The following is a 6,346-nucleotide window of genomic DNA, read 5'->3' as shown; positions in this document are numbered from 1 at the left end:
TCTGATTAATTGTTCTAATTGTCAGGAATTTTTTCCTTAGTTCTAGGTTGCTTCTCTCCTTGATTAGTTTCCATCCATTGCTTCTTGTCCTGCCCTCAGTTGCTTTGGAGAATAGCTTGACTCCCTCTTTTTTGTGTCAGTCCCTGAGATTGGAACACTGCTATCCTGTCACCCCCTAGTCCTTCTTTTCATCAAACTAGACATACCCAGTTTCATCTCATAAAATATAAAGAAGAAAATGGGTGCCTTTAGCTGAGAAACCCACTCTCTTAAAAAATTCCAGGCAGAAAAGCAGGGTAGGGTTGAACTTGAACTACACCACATCTGGAAAGCTTGGCCTTGGAGGAAGGATGAATATAAACAATCCAACTACGCTAGAGAAATAAAATCTGGTCTAGTAGATAACTAATTAAGCAACTTATTTTGGCAAGTTCCTAGCTAGTGGTCAAATATTATATAAATAAATAACTTTCAGCCATACATTTGGATTCTTGAGGAAGCAAACTGTCTCTATGATCAACTGAGAACATGCAGCTTGCATGTCCTTGGCCCCTTTGACAGCTGTAACCATTACATGTGCTATTTTGATGAAACCCTCTATAGGTTGGAATTCTGTGCTTTGGATCGGTTATATCTCCCAGAATTCCCCATGACTCTTGGCAATTGCAATCCCAGTAGTGCTGGAACATGCTAAGTTGAAGAAGACTGCCTATTTATATAAAGAGCACGCAATTTCTGCTAATAACGGTACAAGCAAAATTAATAGTACAGCAAGCTTGGAACACTTTGGCAGTGATCAAACAACATAGTTGACCCAATTAGTTGCTCATGCAGATGCAATCTCAAGTGACCCAGTCATTCAGGATGGCCATTTTTTTAATGTTGTCCAGGCAACTTTAAAGGAGACTGGGAAGCTGTCATGTCCAAGGTTTTTTCCTCCCACTGGAGCAATTAAAATAAAAACAAAAATCAAATCCTACAGGGTCCAAGTCATGCAGGCTCGCTGCTGACTTGGAAGTAGAAGAAAAAGATGCAATTGTTAGCTATGAAATTTTGGCCCAGTTGAAACAGAGGAAGACTCTGTGGTTTTCTTTGTAGAAAAATATTTTAGAAATGAGAAGTCAGATGCAGCCAAACATTTGTGAAATATGATCTCTCCCATGGAAAAAATATTTTATTTACAAAAAGAAAATGAACAAAGTACTGTTTAGTTTGTCCTCTGCCATATCTTTCTGGGAAAACAGAAAAGCTGTTTCTCTTCACAGAAGGAAGACATAAAATATGTAACTAGGAATTTTTCCTGAAAAAAATTGGCACAAAGATGTGAGGAAGATCAATTGTAGAAGCAGAAGGTGAAAACCTAATTGTGGTGAGAAGGCCTGCAGTTTTAAACTGATCAATGACTCTACAGCAGAGGTCTCCAAACTTGGAAACTTTAAGGCTTGTGGACTTCAGCTTCAATTCTGGGAGTTGAAGTCCACAAGTCTTAAAGGTGCCAAGTTTGGGGACCCCTGCTCTACAGGAACCGTTTTTTTCTGGCTGGAAATGAGGTTTGAGGCAATAATTTCAGTGATATTTATGAGTGTGAGTATGAAAATGTATGTAACTCCCAGTCTGGGTCCAACATTCTAAACCAGTGTTTCTCAACCGTACCAACTTTAAGATGTGTAAACTTCAACTCCCAGAATTTTCCTGGGAGTTGAAGTCCTTGCCAAGGTTGAGAAACAGAGTCTAAAAGCCAATGGGGGCAAAGTTGTGGGCTCAGCACATCAAAAATTTGGAAAATGCCTAACTTGATTCTGCTGGAGTTTCACCCCCACCCCCCACCCCAACAAAAAAGAAACAGTTCTCCACCACCACCACTACATCTAGGCCAACCTGAGCAGCAGCATTTGGTAGCACTGACACTGGGTCTAAAATAGAGGCCCGGGCCTTGACTTCAGCCCTAGTGCCAGTGTTACTACTCAAAAAGGCTGCCTCATGCTATTCCCCAGGATCTGCCATGCTATGACACATACCTTCAGGCAGGGTGCAGCCTACCTGAGGCTGCTCCAGATCTCATGAGACCTTTGTTTTTCAAATGGCTTCAGAGAATGCTCTTCCTCTGCCTCTGCAAGCCATGCAAAAGCACGGCCTATTCTTGAATAATTTTGGAGGCTCCAGACACTATGCGAGCACAATGTGCAATTTCTCTTTTGTGCAAGGGTCCAGGGCAGAGGTGGTATTAACAGATAACAGATAATAGATAATCAGAGTTGGAAGGGACCTTGTAGGTCATCTAGTCCAACCCCCCCCCACCCAAGCGGGAGACCCTACACCATTTCTGACCAATGGCAGTCCAATCGCTTCTTGAAAGTCTCAAGTGATGAAGCTCCCACAACTTTTGAGGGCAAGCTGTTCCATTGGTTGATTGTTCTCACTGTCAGAAAATTTCTCCTTATTTCCAGATTAAATCTCTCCTTGTTCACTTTTCATCCATTATACCTTGTGTGGCGCTTTAGAAAATAGCTTGACCCCTTCCTCTCTCTGGCAGCCCCTCAAATATTGGAAGACCGCTATCATGTCTCCCCTGGTCCTTCTCTTTACTAGACTAGACAAGCCCAGTTCCTGCAACCGTTCATCGTAGGTTTTAGCCTCCAATCCCCTAATCATCCTGGTTGCTCTTCTCTGTACTCAGCAGGTCCTGACCAGTTCTGGAGAACCGGTAGCGGAAATTTTGAGTAGTTCGGAGAACCGGCAAATACCACCTCTGACTGGCCCCTCCCCCATCTATTCTCTGGCTCCCGAGTCCCAACTGATCGGCTGGGTCTTCTTTTGTTGCCCTGCACAGAACGGAGCTGGAAAGTAGGTTAGTGGGGTGGGGAAGGAATGGGATTTACAGTATCCTTCCCCTGCCATGCCCACCAAGCCACACCCACCAAGCCACGCCCACAGAAATGGTAGTCAAAGCTTTTGAATTCCACCAGTAGTCCAGGGACTGCATGAGAGCAACCCCCACCCCCATTCTTGCACAACCTTCGCAGCCTCCAAACGTTGCCTGAGAACAGGGCATGCTTTTGAGCATAATGATCAGGTGTTGGTGAGCACTGGTGTGTCACCCAAACTATCATGGCGTGTCATGGCACATGTGTCATAGGTTTGCCATCACTAGCTAAGCCCTCTATATGTTTTTCTTATACAGGTAGTCCTTGTAACTTACAACAGTTCATTTAGTGATTGTTCAAAGTTACAAAGGCGCTGAAAAGAGTGACTTATGACCACTTTTCACACTTACGACCATTGCAGCATCCCATGGTCACGTGATCAAGATTCAGATACTTGGCAACTGACTCATATTTCTGTTGCAGTGTCCCAAGGTCATATGATTTCCTTTTGTGACCTCCTGACAAACAAAGTCAATGGGGAAGCCAGATTCACTTAACAACCGTATTATGAACTTAACAAATGCAGTGATTCCAGGGGTGGGATTCAACCAGTGTTATTACTGGTTTGGTGACTACGTTTTGCGCGTAGTGTGTAAAAAACCTTAAGCTGTGCCGCCCAGACAGCTGAAAAGCGCTGCATGCAGATGCGCAGCATTTGAAAAGCCTCTTTTTTCCTGCTTTTTTACCTCAGCTGTGCTGTGTAAATCAGCTGAGGTTGAAAAAGCAGGAAATAAAGTACAGGTAAGAGACCAGGCGGGCAGGTGGGCCAAACAGCATCAAACACAGAACGGATTCGGTGTCTGCTGCTCTTCAGAGCTACCGGTTCTATAGAGCCGGGTGGAACCAGTTAGCATCCCACCCCTGAGTGACTCATTTAACAACTGTGGCAAGGAAGGTCATAAAATGGGACAAAATTCACTTAGCAACTGTCTCACTTAGCAACAGAAAATTTGGGCTCAATTGTTGCCGTAAGTTGAGGACTATCTGTATGTGTTCAGCATACCCCATACGGATCTCAAGGCACAAAGGCTGATTTTTAAAAAAATCCTTCAACTAAATCTACGTCTTAAAAACTTGAATAAGAAGAAAGCAGCCTTTCAGGAAGAAAGCATTTTTTGCCCCAGATATCAAGACATAAGAAGCACTTGTAGAGAAACAGAACTGACAGCTGTGAAATGTACGGCAAAAGACAGTTTTCCTGTGAGCTGCGGCAGTTTAGGCCTTTGCTATGCTGACACTTCACAACTGCTTTTTGTCTTCTCAAGCTTGGCAATGCCAGATGAAGTTCTCCGCACTTTCCCTCACAGGGTTTTTTCCTATCAGAAAGGGCTTATCCATGGAGACTGTGGGCAATGAACACCTCCTCTAAGTCTGCTGACTTGCTATTAGAAAATGAGGTGGGTTTTCCCCTGGCATGGTGCTAACAAGTATAATTTAACAGAGAGTGCGTGAAAGACTCCAGATAGCCACCACACTTCATTTAAAAAATACACCTGGGAAACAAGACAAGGTAGAGTTCACTTCCTACAGGAATATGATGCTAGTGTTGAAAAGAATTGCATTCTGTTCACAGTTCTTGGAAAGGCATCGTAATAGTTTTACAAATATTAGAACCTTAGCTTTTCATAAGCATTTAGGTTTTGTGGGTTTTTTTTTTTTAATATTGGAAGTGGTTAGAATACCACAAATTAATATTAACTTTCTCTAATTCAGGAGTGCAAAACTATTTTCCAACAGAGATACAGTTTTAAAATTTAGTCTGGGGGAAGGTGCTCTAAAAATGGAAAGCAGGAAAGTAGATACTCCAAAAGGCAAAAAGTAGGAAGAATCGGAAGAGATTTGATCTATTTTCTGTTTAAACATGATTAAAATTCACAGAACAGGTAAGCTATGAAGTAAATGATGAATGATAAATCTAATAGTAAGTTGATTCTTTCACATTCAGTTAATCCCATTCCTGTTGTGTCACATCAAAACTTATATTTAATGGCACCTTTAAATGGACTAAATCTGGTGAAGAGGCTTGGGTCAATTTAGGTCTCTAAATTGAAGAGACTTTTAGAAGACTTGATGGCCACAAACCACGCTTTAGTTTGTTCCCCCAGAGCGATGAGCCAATGATTCACAGAGAGTTGAATTCAAAGACTTTATTTTTGTGCAGACACAAAGTGGACACCTTAAGCTGACAATTTCAGTAAATTCCAGCTCAAAAGGAGAAGGGTGTGTGTGTGCCCTGACGCAGGTATGCACTAAAGTTTTTATACTTTCTTACAAGGTTACAATTTCACTCATTAGTTATCCACTTCAGGTAGTCTTCAACTTATGACCACAATTGAGCCTAACATTTCCACTTCTGAGCAAGACAATTGTTAAGTGAGTTTTGCCCATTTTACTCCCTATCTTGCCTCAGTTGTTAAATGAATCGCTGCAGAGAATAGAATAGAGTAGAGTAGAATAGAGTAGAGTAGAATAGAATAGAACAGAACAGGGAATGGGAATGGGAATAGAATAGCTTTATTGCCAGTTTGAATGTATGCTAATCGGCATACATTTAAGATGAAATTTCGTTGCAAAGATCACTACCTCCAATAAATACTACATAAACATGTCAAAATAAATAAATAAATACAAAATTATGCATATAGCCAAATATATTATATGACACGGAAAAATAACACAGTCTGGTTCAGTTAAGTTAGTAACATGGTTGTTAAGTGAATCTGGCTTCTCCATTGACTTTACTTGTCAAAAGGTCACAAAAGTAAATCATCTAACCTGAGGACACTGCAATCATCCATAAGCTAAATAATCAGCTGAAATGTCACATTACTTTTTATCAATGGGTACACGTGAACCTTTCTTAGAACTGTTTTCAGACCCCTTTCCGTCTACCTTATGCCCCCTTCCCCCCTTTAACTAGGTCATTGCCTCAGTAGGCCAATTAACTAGGTCACTGCCTCACTGAACTTTTGCAAACAGCTTTTGTTTTACTTAAATCTTTATGAAGCATCTCAAAGCATTGTTCTAGCTAGAATCTTGTCCATGAGCTAATAATATGCATTTCGTCTTAACCCAGCCTTGCCTGGACCAGGACAGAATACCAGGCCTTCAGACTCATCTTGGCATGTACGAAATGTGAGAATCAACCTACGCATCTTTGAGTATACCTTTGATATTCTGTCAGTCATGGTCAATAAGACTGGACTTGGTGAATGAAGGATCTGAGCAAGTACACTAAAAATCCTGTTGATGCCAGCTTCAAACTCAATGACAATAGGACAAGACCAAAACATATGGGTTAATGTTGACTTACGGTTAGTTCATTGTAGCTTACTCAACTTTTTCTGAAGTGTCAAAAATGCACAAAAATTTTAACTGAATATAGCAAAATTGAGGAGTAGTGAATATAACATGTATTAATA

This window comes from Pseudonaja textilis, chromosome 1, assembly GCF_049901715.1.
Source record: "Pseudonaja textilis isolate UNSWEBS1 chromosome 1, rPseTex1.2, whole genome shotgun sequence".
Classification (NCBI taxonomy): Eukaryota; Metazoa; Chordata; class Lepidosauria; order Squamata; family Elapidae; genus Pseudonaja; species Pseudonaja textilis.
This window is presented reverse-complemented; position numbering follows the sequence as displayed.